We start from the raw sequence: 21,600 nt of genomic DNA, 5'->3' as shown, positions 1-21,600 counted from the left end.
TTGTTTTCTAAAAATTTAAAGTTACACTAATGTGTAAGTTAAAAGCAGTATCTTAGTTTGGTTTATCTAGTAGGAAGAATCCCATGCATGATCCATTAACATCCTTATTCCAAGAACAGAGATGCAATCATTAGTATTTAAGCAGCAAGCTGATGATGACAGCTGTTATCTTGGCCTGTATGTTTGGCTTGCAAATCATCAGAGTATCCATGTGAAGCAGAAAACTACCAGGAAACAAAATTCAGCCCCAAGTTTTACTGCCATAGCAAGTGTGGAAAGTGAAAACAGGACAAAGCTTGTTTGTTTGCAAGAAGCAGACGGTAACACAGCTCAGGAGAATTAGCATGGGAAAGAAAGAAAGGCTGTTGCAAATGCCTCCAGCCTTTCTCGCACTGGAGCAAACATTTGTGAAGCCGAGCAGGTCATTAATGACCATATGTCAGATTTCCCAGCAGTGCAGTGTCACGTTTCAGAGAAATTAATCTTACCCTATGTAAGAAGTAGCAATTTTGTTCCAATGACAGAAACAAAACCTCTCTGATGGCATTTTCTCAGTAAAAGAGTGTCTGCTTTTTCATCCAACACCAGAGGAAAATCAACACCTACAAACATATTATATAATAACTTGAAAAAAACATAACAACCTACATCATTAAGGAAAAAAAAAGTTGCACTTTAGAGGCTTCACTCAACACAGAGATCCCAAAGCATTAGTAACTTAGATATCGATAAATGGACCGTGTCTCAAAAGAATTATAATTTCAAATGGTAAGTGGTAGAAACAGTGGCTAAGGAAGTGATGTAAAACTGTCTAAGGTGAGCACAAAAGCTATCAGAAGCATCAAACGCCTTTGACTCTCAGATAGCACTCTGTGTGGACGTTCACATCAGAAAACAGGATCAGAAATACTCCCACCACAAGCCAATTTCAGCCTTTGCCACATACTCTTTCCCCACCTTATTGCACTGTTTACACCCTATTGAGCAGTTGTTTCGTGTTCTTGTCCAAATTCACTCACACTTGTGGCATGTTGTAGGAAGATTGCTGCTAAGCAAAGCAAAAGGACCTATCTTTACTGTCTATTACTAAATATCCATATTAGGGAATTACAAAACACTGTCTTTCAGTTGCAATAAAATTGTTTCGTTTTCTGAAGGGAGGAGAACAGAACTGCAGTGCAGCGTCAGATCTGCTTTTATCAGTATCCCTTGTGAACGGCTGTAAAAACTGCATACTGAGAAAAAACACAGAATCGAAAAAAAAATAACATCAGGCTTTTCACTCCAGTACCTAGAAATAATCAGCGGTATATTACATGAGGATATTAAGCCCTTGTCAAAGACAATTTCTCCAAAACCTGAGAAATGCTAGAGGTGTGAAGGACACCTTCTGTAAAGGTTAACATTGTTTTAAAAAAAAAAAAAATAATAAAAATGTTCAATCTGCCATGCCCCTTGTCTCTAAACATAATAAAGTGGTGGGGCTACCTGCTTCCACAGATTTAAAGTTCAGCTAGAAGTCTGTAGGGAAGATACCAATTACTTATAATCTTCAAAGTATCAGCACTGAGAACCAATAATTTAGCTCCAGCTTTCCTCATAATCTCTACTTGTTTAGACACTTTTTTTTTCTACCCTTTTTCCCTAAATCCATCTCTGTTTTAATTTAATTTAGATTGCATCATTCAACAAAATACTGGTTTGACAGGCAAGTGTAACATTGGGTAAAAATCTGCTGAGCTGCTACAACATTTTCATTATTCTTTTACACCAGGAAAAATGATGATCAATGCCTGGTAAATACTATTGTTATATTTATAGATTTTCTTCTGGGTGATGAAATGCCTACACTTCAACACCAAACAGCTCAACAAAGCATCATGTTGTAACTTTGTGAATGAAAGAATACGATGTGTAAAAGGAAGAAAAGATCAAAAGGAAACAAATTATGTGAACTCATTAAACATCAGTCTTTCCTAAGCTTTCCCCATCAGGCAGTATTTCTAGGCTTTCTTTAACGGAATGAAATCCTGACTGATTTAAAAAATGCAAGTGACAATGGTCATGTCACAGGCTATGTGTCCCCTACCATAAACCCATTATTATTAAGAATAATTGTTTTTCAGTGTTCCAGTGAAGAAGTGGTAAAGAAACACTAGTGGTGGTTTTCACTCATGTTCTTGTAACACGGATCAGTATCATTATTTAAAGCTGTGTGAGGCATTTTTCCAAACACAGACTGAAAAGCTTCTACATCAAGTTCTGAATTTACGAAGCATTCAAAAACGTCCTGTAAGCAGAGATCTACTCATCTGTAAATAAAAACCTCTGTCTGTATGTCTAGAGCTTCTCAGTGGAGTTAACACATCACATACTAAGATTTAAATTTGAGCCCGCTATTTGTTTTCATAATAATTGTCTTTAATGTTGCAACTTCAGTATAGTGTGCAATAACTTGAGCCAAGGCAAGCTATATTGCAAACATGTAAGTAAAATAATTTGTATTTTAATAACAGGAATTATGCTGCTCTATGGAACCAGTAGCTATAACATATTAGCTATTCCTATGTAACACAATTTTATATTAAACATTGTTAGCTATAGAATCATAGAATCATAGAATCATAGAATGGTCCTATGAAATGGTTTTGAACAAGTTGCTTGCAGGAATAACAATATCATTTCGTATGGTATTGACATACAATTGTCAATAGGAATTGCAATTGTCAAAGGAAACATTGCACATGATGTAAAATGGAGTTGTGTTTTGTAGGTAAAGCAATCTACTAGAAATTAAATGCAGTATAATAGATAATTTCTTAAAGAGTCTCCACATAGATCATTCTTAAATATGTCATGTGTTTTAAATTCATGTAAATCTTTCTTACTTCCTTATGTTTCTGTAAATTTCTTCATTTGGAGAGAGAGAATTTATTAAGTGAAGCAAAGAGAACATCAGGATACTGTCATTATCCTGTCCTCTTCAGAAAGAAAAATATCAATGATGTATCTTATATTCCCACTTGATTCTTTGGAGGCAATACCAAGCTTTTTGCTTGTTTGCTTGTTTGGGGTTTTTTTTGTTAGAATTACCCACTTCCTGAAGACACTATAAAATCACTTTTTATGAAATAGAAAAAGTTTCAAGTCTGCATTACAGATCACTTCTTAGAACCATGTAATTAGTTGCCTTGAGTGATCCCAGTAAAAAGCAGTATGTTCTCAGTAATTACTAACAGTAAAGTGAGAGGAGATTATAAGATAGAAAATCACTAACATCCTGTATAGCAAGGCAATCTGCTTTCCTTTTTCTAGTCAAATTATTAAATACCACAACAGTACAGATGTAATGCTTCAAAATAATTCCATTTCTATTAATAAAGAAATGGGGGGGGGGGGTAAGCTCTGTTAAAAAAGTTCCTTCTTTTCAGTCAAATTATGCACCCATTTGCAGAGGAGCAGTCTCTTCCATTAAAGGTTTTCACCACTCAAGCTATCCTGTTTACTTCCTAAAACAGAGGTCTTTAAACTTTGGTACTTGGTATCAGTCCTCATTGGCAAAAATCTCATTATCTGCACATACTTATTTTTGTAAACATATTCAGATATTCCTCCAGCTTGTTAAGGCACACATCTATGTTTTATACCAGGTACAGAGCGATATGCTTTTCCTTTTCCCTGGCTGTAAATTCCATACTGCAACTGTTACAGACTGCCTATAATCCCTTCAGCAATCCATGATTTTTTGATTTTTTTTTTTATTTATTTTTAACCCCCTCCTGTTCTTTTTCTTCAGTTTCAATAAGTTTGTGATGCTAACAATACTATAACCTGAAACTTAACATACATGTGCCCTTGAAAAATCTCTTATTAGAAACTGACCTATTGAGTTAAAAGACTAATAAAATGTTCATGTGTTCATAGGTATGTATGTAAAATGAGTTTTGCACTGGAACAGGTTTGCTGGGGGAGCCTTATAACCCCACAGAGGACTGGGACTGAGAGACGTTGTGATAAAAAGATAAAGCCCTGTGGGAAAGGATTCATGTTGTAGAAGTTTGTGGAGGACTGTCTCCCCTGGGTGAGACCCCACGGTGCAGCAGGGTGAGGAAGGAATGCCGTTGTCCCCCCATCCCCAGCCAAGGAGGAAACCAACTTGCAAGGGACTGACCGAAGTCCCCATCTCCCAGCCCCTGTCCCCCTGTGCTGCGATCGGGGGGAAGAAGGGAGTGAAATCATGACAAGAGTGAAGTCTGCTAAGAAGGGAGCAGAAGGGGAGGTTAGAGTTGCTTTAAGGCCTGGAAGAGCAAAACAGCTCATGAAGAAGTAACCGAGAACCCAATTTTTTTCCCAGTCCCAGCCCCCCTGTGCTGCAAGCAGGGGGAAGAAGAGAGCAAGATCATGGCTAAAGGGGAGTCTGCTTAGAATGAAGAGGTGGGGGGAAGGTGCTACCGAGAACCCCATTTTCCCCAGTCCCTGCCCCCTCTGTGATGCGAATGGGGAGGTGAAGAAGGGAGCAAAATTCTGACTAAAGTCTGATAAAGAGGGAGTGGGGGGGGGGAAGTATTTTAAGATGTGGTCACACTTCTGACTTTGGTTTTCACTGTTCTTTGTAGTGTAGTGTAATAAATTAGATAGTTTTCTCTTCTTCATTCTGTGTTGAGTCTGTTTTGCCCATGTCATTCAATGACAGGATGAGCCCTCCCTGTCCTTATTTTGAATCCTAAGCCTCTTAATATATATTCTTCCCTGTCCAACTAAGAAGGGGAGTAATAGACTGACTTTGGTGGATGTCTGGCCTCCAGCCAGGGCTAAACCACCACAATAATTTACTGCCTTGGGAAAAACCAAATAAAATATATCTGAGCAGTGAGACACAAAACCAACTATTCAAATGTGTTTTCTGCATTAAATACATTTTGGAAGAGGACCCTTGTCTATGCTGAGGGACTGGGCTGTGTCCTGCAGATGGGTCCATTGCAGCTGGCTGGAACTGGCTTGAAGTGGTCATGACGCGGCATCCTTCCACAAAGATGACCCATGCAGTTGCACTACTACCAAAAACTTCCCATATACACTCAATACAACACCTTATTGTCCCTCAAATGTAGCCAACAGCTAAGACATGATCTCAGTCAGCACCTCTCATCTCATGGCAGAAAAATACTTCATCTTTTTTCTAAACCATGTGCAAGATCATCTCGAACTCTATTTTTCTGACTCCAGACTCTATCACTTTTAATCAAGCCTGAGTGCTCTGTGAGCCACTTTGTACAGTGGCTTACAGGTAGTGTCATCTTCTGCAAGAAAGGGTAACTTGCAACACTCCTTTTCTGCCAACGTGCTAAAAAATACCACCCAATGTTCTCTATATTTCTGCCACACCCTCCCATTTCTTTTCCTACATTTTTTCAGGCTTTTTTTCCCTTAGAAGCTTCTTTCCACTCATAATTTCTGTCACTATTTCCAGCATCTTTCTCATATTTTTGCTATAGCCATTTATAAAAAAGTGAAGTGTCAAGTTGATCCAGTATCAAAGCAATACTTACAATCCTGTTTCCCATGTAGTCTATTTCTCTTACAATTTTTCTTCATCGGTCAGTCACCATTTTGCAATGAACAAACCTTTTCAACACGTGGCCTTGAGTGCTACCCACAACTTCCTTTATGTGATCCTTTCAGTAGAGGCAAGAAATGAATTATTTACTATGAGCGTGATGAGGCACTGGCACAGGCTGCACAGAGAAGCTGAGGCTGCCCCTGGATCCCTGACAGTGTTCAAGGGCAGGTTGGATAAGGCTTTGGGCAACCTGGTCTGGTAGAAAGGATTGGAACAAGATGGGCTTTGAGCTCTCTTCCACCTCAAACCGTTCCATGATTCTATGAATATACCTCATTCTACTGTTCATCACTGAAGATCTCATTTTAGTGCCCATGATGTGGCAGTGAATTTACCAGTACTCAACTAAACCTGGGATGGAGTTAAGCAGTGACCATATTATGAAGCCTGTCTTGGTTTTGTCTTGTCTTGAACAACCTAAAGAATGTAAACCCTTGCCATCTTACCGTATGCTGCTTTTTTGTTGTTCAGGGGCACAGAGTGTGGGGGGTATGTTAATGAATTCAGGAAGAAAAGCCAGGTCTGACACAGGCTTCAGCAGTAGCTGCTGTTGAGCTTCAACCAAGCTAAAAGAAGAGTCATTTGTGTTCCTGCTTTGTTACATGTCCCTTAGCTTTGAATCTGTACATCTCACCTATAACTACATGTCTTGTTAAACAGCCTCTTGTGGCAGAGCCTGCCAGAAGTGTTGGAAACAGCAGATAACAGTGCCAGCTTGTTTCCCTTCCTCCCACCATTGTTCTGATTACGTTAATAAATTACAAGTGGATTTCTCTTGTCAGTAAATTATTTCAGAGAAATGTTTCAATTTCAGTCATTTCTGAAGATATTCTGAATTCTATTTTAATTTTCTTGATGATTTCAACGGGAAAAAAAATTGGAAACCTTTTGGTGTGAGGTTTTGGGTTTTTTTTTCCCTCTAATTTTTACTATTTTTTCAGAGCTCTGGAATAGGCTGCCCAGGGAGGTGGTGGAGTCTCCATCTCTGGAGATATTCAAGACCCGTCTGGACGCCTATCTGAGTGATATGTCCTAGGGAGCTGCTTTGGCAGGGGGGTTGGACCCCATGATCTCTCAAGGTCCCTTCCAACCCCTAGGATTCTGTGATTCTGTGGTTCTACACTATTAAGTGGAATTACAAAGAGCCTGTAAGCTTTGGTCTTCAGAGACCATGGCAATATGGCCTCAAGTAAAACCACACATGACACATGTTGCTAGTCTGTTAATTTCTCCCATTTCTCATTACTGGGTGCCTGAATTATAGCATCCTCCTTTCTCCCTCCTGTCAGACATGGAAAATAAAAGCATTATTCAGAATGCAGGGGAAATACTCAGCTAGTTCTTACTAAAAGAATCAGGAAGAATTGTTAGAAATTGTGTGACCATTGCTGCAGTATGTATGTAATTAAGTGAATGTGAATGAAAGTGAATTTTCCTGTAGTGCATCTACTCCAAAGCTGGAAACAAATGTTGTATCATGAGGCTTAAATATACTGGTTTATAGTTTGTATTTATTAAATTCAAGCATTCCCCAGACATCACACACATTTAAATACATTCAATTTCCATTAGCTACTGGAACTAGGGAGTGAACTTTTCTGTGAACTATAAATTCATAGCCTAGTAAAGGAAAGAGCAAAGAACTCATTTTTGATTGTAAACACAGGCTAACACTGAAAAACACTTTCTTTGAAGGAAGTCATTTAGTCATTTTCACATGCCTCGCAAATGTTCAGACTTCCCAGATTCTTCTTCATGTAGGGAAAACATGTTCCTCTGTAACAAAAAGTTAGAAGGACAGTTTCCTCCAAAGCTTGAAATAGCAAATTTGAAGAGTATAAATATTAAATAAGGAATTAAATATATAATCTAATCAAGTTAGTCTCAAAAAATAACTTCACCTAAGATATCACTTGGAGGACAATGCTTTTTATATAGAAATACAAATGTCTTTGATGATAAGAACCTAATCAAAAATAGCTGATATCACATTTTCATAATCAAGTGCATCAACAAGCCCTGACATCACAGAAATTGGTGTGTAAAAAGCATAAGTATAGTTTATCAATTATGAATATAACCTATTGAAACACAGTAAAGATCACAGTTTAGAAGTAGCTGCTAGTAAAGCTGTTTACATGAGGGTAAATGGATAGGAGGAGAGTCTTTTCTCATGAACGAACATGTGAGTCATCTGAAAGAACCCCACATTGTTGTAGCTTTGCATGGTTTGGTTTTGGTGAAGAGGGGTGGGCAGTAGGGGTGGCTCCTGCAAGAAGCAGCCAGAAGCTCCCTGCAGGCCCAACAGAGCAAACACCAGCCAGCTCAAGGCCAGAGTCATTGTTGACCAAGGCTGAGCCCATCAGCGATGGTCACAGTGCCTCTGGGAACCACATTTAGGAGGGAAAAAACCCACAAGCAGCTGCATTTTGCCCCCAGAGAAGGGAGTGAGAAGATGTAAGAAACTGTGCAGGCAACAAGGCCAGAGAAGGTGGTTGAGGAGGTGCCCCTGCAGCCCATGGAAAAGGCCGAGACCCCACCTGCAGCGCGAGGAGAGGCCCCACGCTGGAGCAAGTGGACACATACAGGAGATGCTGTGACTTTGGATGAAGCACCAGGCCACAGATCTACAACTTCATGGAGAGAGACAGGAGGAGACAGAGAGAGAGAGAGAGAGAACCAAGACAGAGCAGGTTTGCTGGTGGGGGAGAAGGCCTGTGACTCCATGGAGAGCCAGGCTGGAGCAGTCTGGGCCTGAGAGACTAACAACATTCTGTGATTTATGACTGCACCCCACAGAAGTGACCCACACCGGGGCAGCTGGTGAAGAGCTGAAGCCCTGTGGGAAAGGACTCCTGTGGAAAAAGTTCGTGGAGGACTGTCTCCCATGGGTGGGACCCCACAGTGCAGCAGGGGAAGGGTGTGAGGAGCCTTTCCCTGCTGAGATTGCTGATGGCTTCTTCTCATCTGTCCAGCCTCAGCTAGGTCATCCCTGGACTATTTGTGCTTCTGATCAAACATGTCAAAACATGAAGTGTTGCCAGGCTCCAAGTTCCAGGAGTGTGGAAATGATGACATTTTCAATCCGCACAGGTGCCAGTGCCAGCCAGAGCACTACCTGTGCAAGAACACCAGGAGCAGGTCGCCCACTGTGATGTCAGCAGGCAGTGGGATGTGACGTCACGTCGCTGGGTGCCGGCAGAGTCTGGCTCAGTCTGGCTCGTGCCAGGACTCCCACTGAGCGTGCCTGCAAGGTGTGGAGGCTTGAGCCAGGCTTCTCTAGGTGCTGAGCGGTGTTTCGGTGTCTGCCATCGGCAGCTATTGTTGTGCCCGTCCCGGAGCTGTGCCCTGTGTTTCCCTGGCCCTGCCTGGCTGAGGCAGCTGGACACTGTGTGGTGTGCTTTCAGTAGTGGAGGTGAGCTGTGTGAGGACTCGTGGCTATTGGGTGGCCATGGGGTGGGCCGTGGGGCATGGAGAGCTGGGAGGGTGTCCTTCTGGAGCCAGGGGCCTGGACATGCTTCTTCCGCTCCTCTTGCCAGGACAGCCAGTGACTGTGGCCCCTCTCCCTTCTGCAGTGCAGTTCTCCCCAGCCCGCGGCAAGAAGCCAGTATGGCCACAGAGGAACAGTGGAGCTGCCCCATCTGCCAGGATGCTCCAGATGACGTGGCTTATGTGACACCCTGTCGCCACAAGTTCTGCCTGGGCTGCATCCTGCGGTGGGCAAAACAGAAGTCATCGTGTGCCCTGTGCCGCCAGCCTGTCAACACCATCCGCTTCTCCCTGCGGTCCGAGGACGATTTCTTGGAGATACATCTTAGACCACCATCAGATCCACTGGACGACGATGACAACGTGCAAGATCAGGGGAGAGCGGAACCAGCAGCCGGCACAGAGGTGTCTGGCTTCCCACCTGAGGCCTGGGCAGCCTTCTTCCAGCATTCTGAGGAGGCACTGGAGCCCCTGCTGCCCTGGCTGCAACAGGGGCTGCTGTCGGCATCCGAGTGGTGGGAGGCACGTGTTATGCAGAGCATCATCATCTCCACTCTGTGTGACCACGGGCTGGATGAGTTGGCGTTGGTCCGTTCCCTCCAGCATGTCCTTCACGACCAGACTGTGACCTTTGTGCGCCAGCTCATCGAGGCTGCTGCTGAGCGGTGCAGGGGGCAGATGCTTCAGTACACAGAACAACTGGACTCCGAGGCTGCTGAGGAGCAGGAGGACAGCCCTGCAGCCAGCCCTGGGCCTGCCCTCTCCCCTGGGGGGACTTCCACCTCCTCCCCAGAGGAAACTCCTGCCTCCTCACCGGAGGGGACTCCTGCGCCCTCCCCTCAGCCATCTCCTCCTCCCTCGCCGAGGATCACTCCTGCCCCCAACCCCAGCATGGAGGAGGAGCCCTTGGAGGAGCTGGAGCAAGAGGAGGAAGCTCCCTCCACTGCTGCCCAGGGCAGGGACTTGTCACCCAGGAGAACTCCCACCTCCTCACCCCGGCGCCCCCCAAAGAGGAGGGCCAGTGGCTCCCCAGACGACCATTCAGAGCCCAAGAGGCCACATCACCAGCAAGATTAGGGAGACTTCGGAACCATCGAAGCCGGGCCTGGGCCAGCAGCTGGGGCATACACCAGCCCCCATGGGCACCCCGCAGCACCTGCTCTTTTTCTCTGTCTTTTCCTTTACTAATTAGGTTTTTTTTTTTAGGATAGTTGTTTGGAATTAGATAGCCGTTGTAGTTAAGTCCCATTTCTTTATCATTTCCTAGTTCACCTTCATGATACTTTGTTGGTTTATTTCTTTGGTTTCCATTTTTTGTTCTATCTCATAAGGAATAAAGCATTTACCACATTTACTTGACTCTGAAAAGGACAATGTGTTCTCATTGACTGTCGTGGCTTTGCCCCTGCTGAGAGCTGAGCACCACACAAATGCTTGTTCTTTAAGTGGGGAGGGGCGAGGGGGGTGTAATTGAGGGAGTTGGGAAGGGAGGGAGAGGAAAAACCCAGGAAACCAAAACCTTATTTGATGGGATAAGGAGAGTTTACTGGGATAGCAGAAAGATTCAGACTTCCCCACTACTTGATGTTTCCAAGTGACCCTGTCTCTTAAAGGATAATTATATTACAATCATAGAATGCTTTGGGTTGAAAGGATGAATCATAGAATCAGAGAGTTGTCTTGGTTGAAAGGGACCCTTTAGATCATCAAGTCCAACCATCACACTAACCTGCCATCCACTACTAAACCCTGTCCCTCAGCACCACATTTACCTGCCTTTTAAATACCTCCAGGGATGGAGACTCCACCACCTCCCTGGGCAGCCCATTCCAATGCCTAACAACCCTCTCTGGGAATCAGTTTTTTGTAATATCCAATCTAAACCTCCCCTGGCATAGCTTGATGCCATTTCCTCCTATCCTATCACTTGTCACTAGGGAGGAAAGGTCAGCACTTGCTTCTCCACAACCTCCGCTCAGTAGCTGTAGAGACAATTAGGTTTCTCCTCAACATCCTTTTCTCCAGACTAAACAACCCCAGTTCCCTCAGCCCCTCCTCATAACATTTATTCTCCAGTTACCACATCAGCCTTGTCGCCCTTCTCTGGACATGCTCCAGCACCTCATTGTCTTTTCTGTAGTGAGGGGCCCAAAACTGTACACAGTACTTAAGGTGAGGCCTCACCAGTGCTGAGTGGAGGGGGACAGTTGCTTCTCTAGTCATGCTCACCACACTCTTCTTAATACAGGCCAGGATGCTGTTGACCTTCTTGGCCACCTGGGCACACTGCTGGCTCATGTTCAGCCAGCTGTCAACCAACTCTTCCCCAAGCTTGAAGCACTGCTTGGGGTTATTATGACCCCAGTGCAGGATCTGACACTTGGCTTTGTTAAACCTCATGCCATTGGTTTTGGCCTATTGATCCAGCCTGTCCAGATCCCTCAGTAGGGCCTTCCTACCTTCAAGCAGACCAACAGTGAGAAACACCACTGGTGACTGGCTGCCAACTGGATTTAACACCATTCACCACCACTCTCTGGGCCCTGCCACTCAGACAATTTTTTACTCAGCCCAGCCTAGAGCAGGCAGTTTCTCTAGGAGAATGCTGTGGGGAATAGTGCAAAGACTTTGCTAAAATCCAGATAGACAACATCCACAGCTTTTCCTTCATCCACTAAGTGTGTCATCTTGTCATAGAAGGTGACCAGGTTGATCAAGCAGGACTTGTTTTTCATGAACCTGTGCTGAGTGGGCCTGATTACTTGTTTTTCCGGCATGTGCCTCATGATGACACTCAGGATGCTTTGCTCTGTAATCTTCCCAGGCACCAAGGTCAGAATGACAGGCCTACAGTTCCTCAGGTCCTCCTTCTGGCCCTTCCTGTGGATGGGCATCACATTTGCTAATCTCCAGTCAACTGGCTTTTAAACTGCCACTGACGGCCTTGTCTTCACCCATGTTGAGTCAGAGCTGCCTGTTGTCAGACACATCACCAGCTAAGAGCAGGTGCCATTTACACGGTGTTATTACAGAAGTCTCAAGCTATGCTGTAAACAGTGTTTCAGGCTGTTGCTGCAGGACCACATTATCTGAAGGTTTGACTCCAGATCTCAGCTCAGCCCCACTCCTTGCACTTTGCTTTAGCATAGTCTGGCACAAGGCAGACGCCTTCAGGCCCGAGGTTTGTCTCACATTTGAGCTGCACAAAGAGAGGTGAAGGCGTGGCTGCTGATCATCAATCTAAGGGTGGGTTTTCTTTTTAATTGCTGCTCTCAGAAAGACCTGGAGGAATGAGCTTCCTCCAAGCCCAGTTTGTTAAATTTGAGAAAATATGGAGAGGGGACAGGAGCAAGGGGCGGAGCTCCCTGCATAGCTGGCATGTTTCTTACTATCATTTTACACAAATATTATCCCACTGCTGAAAGCTAATGCCAGCCCTTTGGTCCTGTGCTGAACTCTGACATCAGCAGAGGGGTCCAGGCTGCCCATCCACAAAGGCAATGTGGTGATTTCTCAGCAGTAACAGCGCTGATGCAGCGTGTACTTAAGAACAAGAGGGTGTAGTGGTGCTGTGCATATGTAGTGTGCATATGTGGTATTTCCATGGTGAAGGAGCAGAAGACTGCATATGCTTCATTTAGAAGCTTCATGACATCCAGTTCCACATGTGCACTGAACTCTTAATGAACTGGGCCTAATGGTCTATGATTTAATTTGACTGCAGATTAAATATTGACAGGCTAGAAGTGTTACTCTCTGCTGACACCCTGATGAATGCTTATGGCTTGATGTGTAGAACATGAGATTGGCTGTCTTCCTTAACGTGACTTTGAAAGTAGAAAATAAGCTCTTGCAAAGAAGATTATGGTGAACAGCATAGCACTGTGAATGTTACCACATTGTGCTAATTAGATATGGAAATTGTGATGGTTTCTTTGATACATATAATTAATTTGTATGCCTTTCAAAGCTTTCGTAGAACAGAGATCCTGCTGAGATTAAACATTAGTACAAAATACAGAACAAAATATCTGGCTCACAGTATTGAAAGCTAATCAGGGACCTTTGCATAGTGTTGAAAAAAAAATCTCAGATGCATTTTTCTGGATTAAATAACGAATCCAATCCTTGGTGTGAACATATGGACTCATGGCATAAATTAGCATTCCTTTAATTGCAGTAGTGTTAAGAAGATGGCTATATCACTGTCAAATGCAGCCCAGGGTTCAAGGATCAACTTCCCATTGGAGGGATGATGACAAGGAAACAAAACAAACCTGGAGTGAAATACGTTGTCTTGAGAGCTGTAAAGCCTGCATAAAGGGGAGAAATGGAATTTTGCTTGTGTACTCCCTCAGGTTTTTCACATGTTCCTGTTAGTGTTGGAAAAAGTTGTGTGATTGTTGCTTTAAAGACAACCTGTAATAAAATTACCGAATGAGGGTGTAGTGGTTTAACCCTGTCTGGAAATCAGATCTCCACCAAAGCCACTTTATTGCTCCCCTCCTTAAGTGGACAGGGGAGAGAAAATATAACAAAAGACATGTGGGTTGAGGTAAGGACAGAGAAGGCTCATTCAGCAATTAATAGCACAGGCAATATGTGGAATATAATTAATGTAATTTATTACCAAATGCAAACCAAGTAGGATAACGAGAAATAAAACCAAATCGTAAAATCCCTCCCCCACCCCTCCCTACTTCCTGGGCTCACTGGGACAGGGAATGGGGGTTGGGGTCAGTTCATGACATGTTGTCTCATCTGCTCCTTCCTCCTTGGTGGGGAAGGGCGGGGGACTCCTCACACTGCACCTGCTCCAGCGTGGGGTCCCACTCATGAGAAACAGACCTCTATGAACGTCTCCAATGTGAGTCCTTCCCATGGGGCTTCAGTTCTTCACCAACTCGCCCAGTGTGGCTTCTAAGGAGAGCAGACCTTCAGGACCAGACTGCTGTGTCCTGGCCCTCCATGGAGTCACAAGTAACCTCAGCAAACCTGCGCTGGCATGGGCCCCTCTCTCCATGGGCTGCAGGCCCTGCCAGGAGTTTGCTCCGGTGTAGGCTTCCTATGGGATCCTTCATGTGTCTCCACCTGCTCCAGCATGGCAAAAGTTTTATTTGCTGTGTGGCTGGGTATGATCAAAAAGAACAAGAACTCTTTGTGCCTGACTCTGAAACCCCAGAGAAGAGTCCCCTTGCTCTGCATGCTGCTAGAGATGGAAAAAGGAAGAAAAATACGGTTGTGTCCTGAAGGGTTTTCTGTTTCCCACAGGCAGGAAGCGGGAGATTGCTCCTGATCTCCTCTAATCTTTACTCAAACTGCTCTTTTGGAGAAAGGATGGTTTCCACTTCTTGCAAGTCAGGCTGATGTTTAGGGCAGTTCTTAATTAGTACACCAATTATTCCAGCAAGGCTCCACCTCAGGAAGGAGAAACCATCATCACTGTGCCCGTGAAGAGCCAGGGTGCAGCAGAGAGTGCAGGGGCAGGAGCTGGGAGAGCTGCGTTTTGCCAACAACTTTGTCAGTGCCTCAGCTCCTGATTCCTCCTTCCATTGGTACATTTTCCCCATTCAAAAGTCGGAGAGAGACATGTCTCTTTGAGGACTTTAGGATATATAGAGAAAAGTGCTGTGGAAGAGACAGCTCTTTCAGGGCTGGTGACGTCAAATGCCAACGGCTCAAAATCTGCTGCTGGGAAACCCACAGATCCCAAAGGTATATTTAGAAGTGTTGCATTTTTAACTCTGTGTAGGTGGGGAGAGTGGGAAGGCCAAGGATAATGGGAAACAAGTGAGGAATAATAGCAGTGTGGGCTTGCAAGGACTGGCTAACCGTAGTGTTACTTGGTGCACACGGTGGGTTTGAGTACAGAGTTGCTCCTGTTGTCTATCCATGCATGAGGAGCAGGAGAAGTGGAACATACTAACTGTATGTAAATCCCTTATGAAATATTGATGTGGAGACAAAATAGAGCGTTTAGTCCACTGAGATTTTGGCTTTGCTGCTTTGTTAAGGAGGAGATGATATAAGAAGGCTACAACAACTTTTAGAGGCAAAGCTTGCAGAAAGAAAATTATCTTTCACAAGATTCACAGCTGATAGCTAGAGTAAAGCATACAAGGGTACAGGTCCAGTCAGCCTGCTCCTTGCCTTCCTTAGCTGGCACAGGAAAAGTGAAATCTCTTGTGTTTATTTATTTATATCTCTGTCTTTACAGTCATTTGGTCTAATTAAAAATATTACTTTTTACTACTCAAGGGCATTTTCAACAACAAAAATACAGGCAAAACTTGGCTCATCTCCACATGAATCTGTCTTTTTGCTATTGTTGGACTTTTGCATTTAGGGTTCAGTTTCTGATCTCCTCCTTTGGAACTGTCACGTGAAAATAGCTTTTGCTGAACTGATTTCCTGATGTAAGAGGTTATGAAGGAATTACTTCTATCCAGTGCTGTAAGCAACAAAATGCACTGTTTAGTGAAACGTCATCATGATGGTTTTGTTCTGAGGATGGTAACCTTGTTTTGAACTGCCAGGTTTACTATGTCTCTAATTGGTGAGATAAAAAGAAGAAAGGCATATTTGCACTAAGGAATGGGTCTGATCACAGCACACAGGAGACAGCTACTTAAAACTACAGTTTTTATAGCATGACACATGTCTTGGGCATATGATGACAGGCACAAATGAACATGCTACTCATCATTTCTGAACTGAACAAAGTAAATAACCAAGTTGATGTCTGAGGCAATGACTGACGCATGTGCTCAAGACTTTCCAGATTATTGCAGTTCTGCCACCTGTCCGTCTTAAAAGGGCTCTCCATCAATAAATGAACAGCTCACACTACAAACTCTTCACCAGCTCTTCTCAGTGGGGTTAGATGGGAATGTTTTTTACTCAGAAGGGTTAAGGTCTTTGTGTTTGGTTTATGTATGTATAACCTGGGTCTCCTAGTGGATTTATAGACTGCGTTTCTTCTACTGCATTAAGCTTTGGTCTACTCATCAGGCCATTTGTGCCTTAGTGTGTGAAATACAGAGGTGTATCTTCTCCAAATGAGCTATTTTGCAGAGACAAATGAGGTGGCAAGTGCTACAGTATGCAAGATCTGTAGGCTTGTCTGTTTCTTTTCTAACTCTTGGGCCTTCAATGAAATTGTAAGGTGGGACAGACATTTCATGTCACTTTTCATTGGTAAAAAAAATAATCCTTTCACACACAGAGTGATTAAAAAAATAAGGACAGTCATAGCCAGATGAGCAAAAGTATCTGATGCATCACTTGTAACAGCTCTACAAAGTGCAGAGAATAAACACGCTGCAAAGTGGGGCAATAAAAAGGCTGCAAAATGGTCACAGTGATACTCTGGCTGGCAATATAACCTTGAACTAGACCCAGGAGTTCACCTCTCACCTTTTTAAACATGATGGAGTCTTCTTCCAAAAATGAGTGTACAACAAAACCAAATTCTGCCTCTAGTCACAGATGTGTAGATCTGGAGAGTTTTCTCTGACTAAAATCAAATACCTGTGGATTTGCACAGGTATCAGGACCAGAACGGATCAGGATTTGTCCATCAGGGAGGTTATATAGCAGAAAGAAAGATAGAGTGATTGGGTGTCCTAGTTTTGGTCAGGATGGAGTTAATTTCATTTGTAACAGCGGATGAATGCTGTGTTTGAGAGTAAAATGGGAGTAGTGCTGATAACACCCTGATGTTTCTAGTTGCTGTCAGACAGTCAAGGACTTTCTCAGCTCTTCATGAGAAAGGAGGGGCGAAGCCAGGACAGGTGACCCAACTGACCAAAGAGAGTATTCCACGCCAGTTACGTCCTGCCCAGGATATCGGGGGCTGACGGGAGGAAGGCCGAGGGCGGCTCCGGGACGCGCGGTTCTTGGGGGACGGTCGGGTTCTGGGACGGCTCTGGGTGGCACGGCCTGAGTTGTGTGGTTTGGTGAGAAACTGCATTGTGTATCAACAGCTTCATATATTTTGCTTTGAAGTCCTGTTAGTATTGTTACATTGTATCTTTCTGTTATCTTAGTAAACTATCCTTATCCCAACCCACGGGCCTCTTAATTTCTTGATCTTGGGGTTATTTGCCCCTTTCTCTTCCTTTTCCCTTCCCTTACTTCTCACCCCCCCTCCCCTTCCCTTTAACCTGCTCTTTTCCTTTAAGGAGCAGGCAGCTGCGTGGATCTTGGCCCTCAGCCGGGGTGAAACCACGACACTGGGCTAGGACTCTTGTCCCGTTGTGTACATGCAGCACTCTGTGAGATCAGTCTGCAGTACATCCAGAGCACAAGCTAAGCAGTTGTGCCCATGAAACTTGGTCATTTTAGCCAAATTTCCCTGAAGAGCCAGGGCTCTGCCAAATTCAAAATTAATTTCAATTCTATCATCTTGTAAAATATACAAAGATTTTTCCTTGGCTTCCCCCTTTCCCTCTCTTTCCTTCTCCCTGCCATATTTCTTCCTATTTCAGAGAAAAAAGGTGAGGAACTTTTCTTCCAGGAGGTCAGAAACATATAGTTTACACTATATAAAAATAAATGATTATTATTCAGATGTTTCTATCCCACTAGATGCTTGAACATTCAAAGTGTTTTCTAAACAGTGGTTTTGGTGAAAATACTTTGTCCTATTTTTGAGTAATCTGGTATTCTCCTCTAAGGAAGAAACCAGAAGTGGTGAATATACAATAGAACTATTTACAAATGAATAACTGGAACAGGAAATATCCCTGTTGGTGCTTGTTATAGTCCAGAATATTTTGTTGAAGAGTCACATTAGAATTTTGAAAATCCCTTGTAGCTGGATGTGACTTGAACCCCTGACACCGAGATGTAGTACTTGTTTCTTTACAGTTCACGGTTTCTGGATGCAGTTAAGGTTTCGGTAGCATTGTGGGACGGAAAGGTCCATCTGGTGTGAAAGTAAACTCTGACAGCTTCTATTTCCCTCTTCCCTTGCACAGCTCCCAGTCCTCACTCCCCTCCCCAGGCAGAGGGTTTTGCTGGTGCTGCTGCTCGATTCGTGCTGTGCACAGGTGTGACGGGAGGTGACAAACGAGGGTGGCTTGTGGCTGGTCCTCCTCCTCCCGCACAGAGCTGACTTGCCTTCCCGCTGCTTAGCAGGAGGCGCCAGGGTGACATTAGTGACCGTGCAGCCTTCAGCCGGGTGACGGAGCTTTTGCGTGGCTGCTGCCGCCCCCGGCGAGCACAGTGTGCTGGGCTTGTCCTGCGTGTGAGTAACCTCGGGCTCGGTCAGCAGCCAGGCGCCCCGTTCCCTGCTGCTTCACGTGAACGTGACTCGTGCCTCTTGCGAGGGGCTGGGCGAGAGGTCGGGCTGTACAGAGGGTTCCCGGGCCCGGGGCACCCCGCGCAGACCCCTCGACCCGCGGCCACAAGCCGCGAGCTCGCCCGCGCTCACCCAGCCAATCAGGCGGGGCGGGAGGCGGGACCGGAGCCACCGCGGGGGATTTAAAGGCGGGGAAACGTTAACGGTCACCCGCCCGCGAGTGACGAGCGGCGGCGGCGGCGGCGGCGGCGGCGGCGGCGGCGGCGGCGGCGGCGGCGGCGGCGGCGGCGGCGGCGGCGGCGGCGGCGGCGGCGGCGGCGGCGGCGGCGATCGCGATCGCGATCGCTGAGCTGGGCTGGGCGAGAGGTCGGGCTGTACAGAGGGTTCCCGGGACCGGGGCCCCGCCTGCAGATCCCTCGACCCGCGGCGACAACCCGCGAGCTCGCCCGAGCTCACCCTCCCCCTGACGTCACGTGCCCCCCCCACCCACCTCCCGCTGCCCTTCAAAGGGGGTGAGGAGGAGTCGCTGCCCCCCCCCCGCGGCGCAGACAGGCGAGCGGGAGAGCTCAGACCGGCCAGCCCGCCCGCCCGCCGGGCAGAGGAAATAGTGGAGCTCAGGCAGCGGACAGGTCCTGATCTCTGGTTAGGGATTGAGTGATGGTGTCTCCCCGGCGCAGGGCCGGGACCCCAATCCCAAGGGAATATCCACAGCATCCGGCAAAATCTTGCAGTGAGGCACTTGTTATGGCAAGCTCCTCAAGGAGACCCTTCAGTGCACTTTGGGTTCAAAGTGTTCCTCTCTCATCCAAAGCAACTGGTTCTTCCTGGGAAACGATGACAGCAGCATCTGTCCCTTCAGTGAGCTGGCTGTGCAGGACACAGTGTCAGTAGCACAGTCCTGTGAGTGTGGGCATAGACCCCCACTCTCATCATCTCCACTGAGGCCACAGAAATTTAGCAGCAGTCCAGTGAAAACCTTCAAGCTGCTTCAGAAGTATTGCAGTGTAGACAGCAGCAGAAGCTGGTCATGGGGTCAGTGACATTGCACATAAATGAAAGTTTCTTGCAGTGTGTTACTTTGTCAATGAGAAACTGACATGAATGCAGCTACTCTGCCACGGTACACAGATGCCTCATGTAAAAAAGAAGACTGACCTCTCTTAGGAAAATGTTTCTAAGAAGAGTTTCCTACTGAAACCTGTAAGCAAATCTGAGCGGCAAAAGTGTAGAATTAAAAAATGGTGCTTTGGCTAAACACCAGGGAAGTATTCAGCAACAGTGAAGCACACTCTCCCTGAATTAAAACCAAAGGCATTCCCTGTATCCCGAGACCTGCACACCTACGTGCTTATGTGGCCGTTTCACTGTGGTTCTGGGGAGCTGCACGGGACACCCCGATCTCGGGAACCCTTCTGCACAGCCCGACCTCTCGCTCATCCCCTGAGCAGCGTTTGTGTGGTGCTCAGCTCTCAGCTGGGGCAAAGCCACGACAGTCAATGAGAACACATTGTCCTTTTCAGAGTCAAGTAAATGTGGTAAATGCTTTATTCCTTAAGAGGTAGAACAAAAAATGGAAACCAAAGCAATAAAACAACAAACAGAGTATCAGGAAGGTGAACTAGGAAATGATAAAGAAATGGGACTTAACTACAACGGCTATCTAATTCCAAACAACTATCCTAAAAAACACACTATTTAGTAAAGGAAAAGACAGAGAAAAAGAGCAGGTGCTGCGGGGTGGCTATGGGGACTGGTGTATGCCCCAGCTGCTGGCCCAAGCCCGGCTTCGGTGTCTCTGGGGGCTCCCTAATCTTGCCGGCGGTGTGGCCTCTTTGGATCTGAATGGTCGTCTGGGGAGCCACTGGCCCTCCTCTTAGGGGGGCGCCGGGGTGAGGAGGTGGGACTCCTCCTGGGTGACAAGTCTCCGTCCTGGGCAGCAGTGGAGGGAGCTTCCTCCACCTGCCCCAGCTCCTCCAAGGCTTCCTCCTCCATGCTGGGGTTGGGGGCAGTGGTGATCCTCGGCGAGGGGGCAGGAGTCGGCTGAGGGGAGGGCGCAGGAGTCCCCTCCAGTGAGGAGGCAGGAGTTTCCTCTGGGGAGGAGGTGGAAGTCCCCCCAGGGGAGAGGGCAGGCCCAGGGCTGGCTGCAGGGCTGTCCTCCTGATCCTCAGCAGCCTCGGAGTCCAGTTGTTCTGTGTACTGGAGCATCTGCTCCCCGCACCGCTCAGCAGCAGCCTCGATGAGCTGGCGCACAAAGGTCACTGTCTGGTCGTGCAGGACATGCTGGAGGGAACGGACCAACGCCAACTCATCCAACCCGTGGTCACACAGAGTGGAGATGATGATGCTCTGCATAACACGTGCCTCCCACCACTCGGATGCCGACAGCAGCCCCTGTTGCAGCCAGGGCAGCAGGGGCTCCAGTGCCTCCTCAGAATGCTGGAAAAAGGCTGCCCAGGCCTCAGGTGGGAAGCCAGACACCTCTGTGCCGGCTGCTGGTTCCGCTCTCCCCTGATCTTGCACGTTGTCATCGTCGTCCTGTGGATCTGATGGTGGTCTAAGATGTATCTCCAAGAAATCGTCCTCTGACCGCAGGGAGAAGCGGACGCTGTTGACATGCTGGCGGCACAGGGCGCACGATGACTTCTGTTTTGCCCACCGCAGGATGCAGCCTAGGCAGAACTTGTGGCGACAGGGTGTCACATAAGCCACGTCATCTGGAGCATCCTGGCAGATGGGGCAGCTCCACTGTTCCTCTGTGGCCATTTTGGCTTCTTGCAGCAGGCTGGGGAGAACTGCACTGCAGAAGGGAGAGGGGCCACAGTCACTGGCTGTCCTGGCAAGACGAGCGGAGGAAGCATGTCCAGGCCCCTGGCTCCAGAAGGACACCCTCCCAGCTCTCCATGCCCCACGGCCCACCCCATGGCCACCCAATAGACACGAGTCCTCACACAGCTCACCTCCGCTACTGAAAGCACACCACACAGTGTCCAGCTGCCTCAGCCAGGCAGGGCCGGGGAAACACAGGGCACAGCTCCGGGACGGGCACCAATAGCTGCCGATGACAGACACCGAAACACCGCTCAGCACCTAGAGAAGCCTGGCTCGAGCCTCCACACCTCGCAGGCACGCTCGGCGGGAATCCAGGCACGAGACAGACTGAGCCAGACTCTGCCGGCACCCAGCGACG

Source organism: Gallinula chloropus (assembly GCF_964237585.1).
Source record: "Gallinula chloropus genome assembly, chromosome: Z".
NCBI classification, from domain to species: Eukaryota; Metazoa; Chordata; class Aves; order Gruiformes; family Rallidae; genus Gallinula; species Gallinula chloropus.
The sequence above is the reverse complement of the archived record's forward strand: the minus strand, read 5'-3'. Positions refer to the sequence as shown.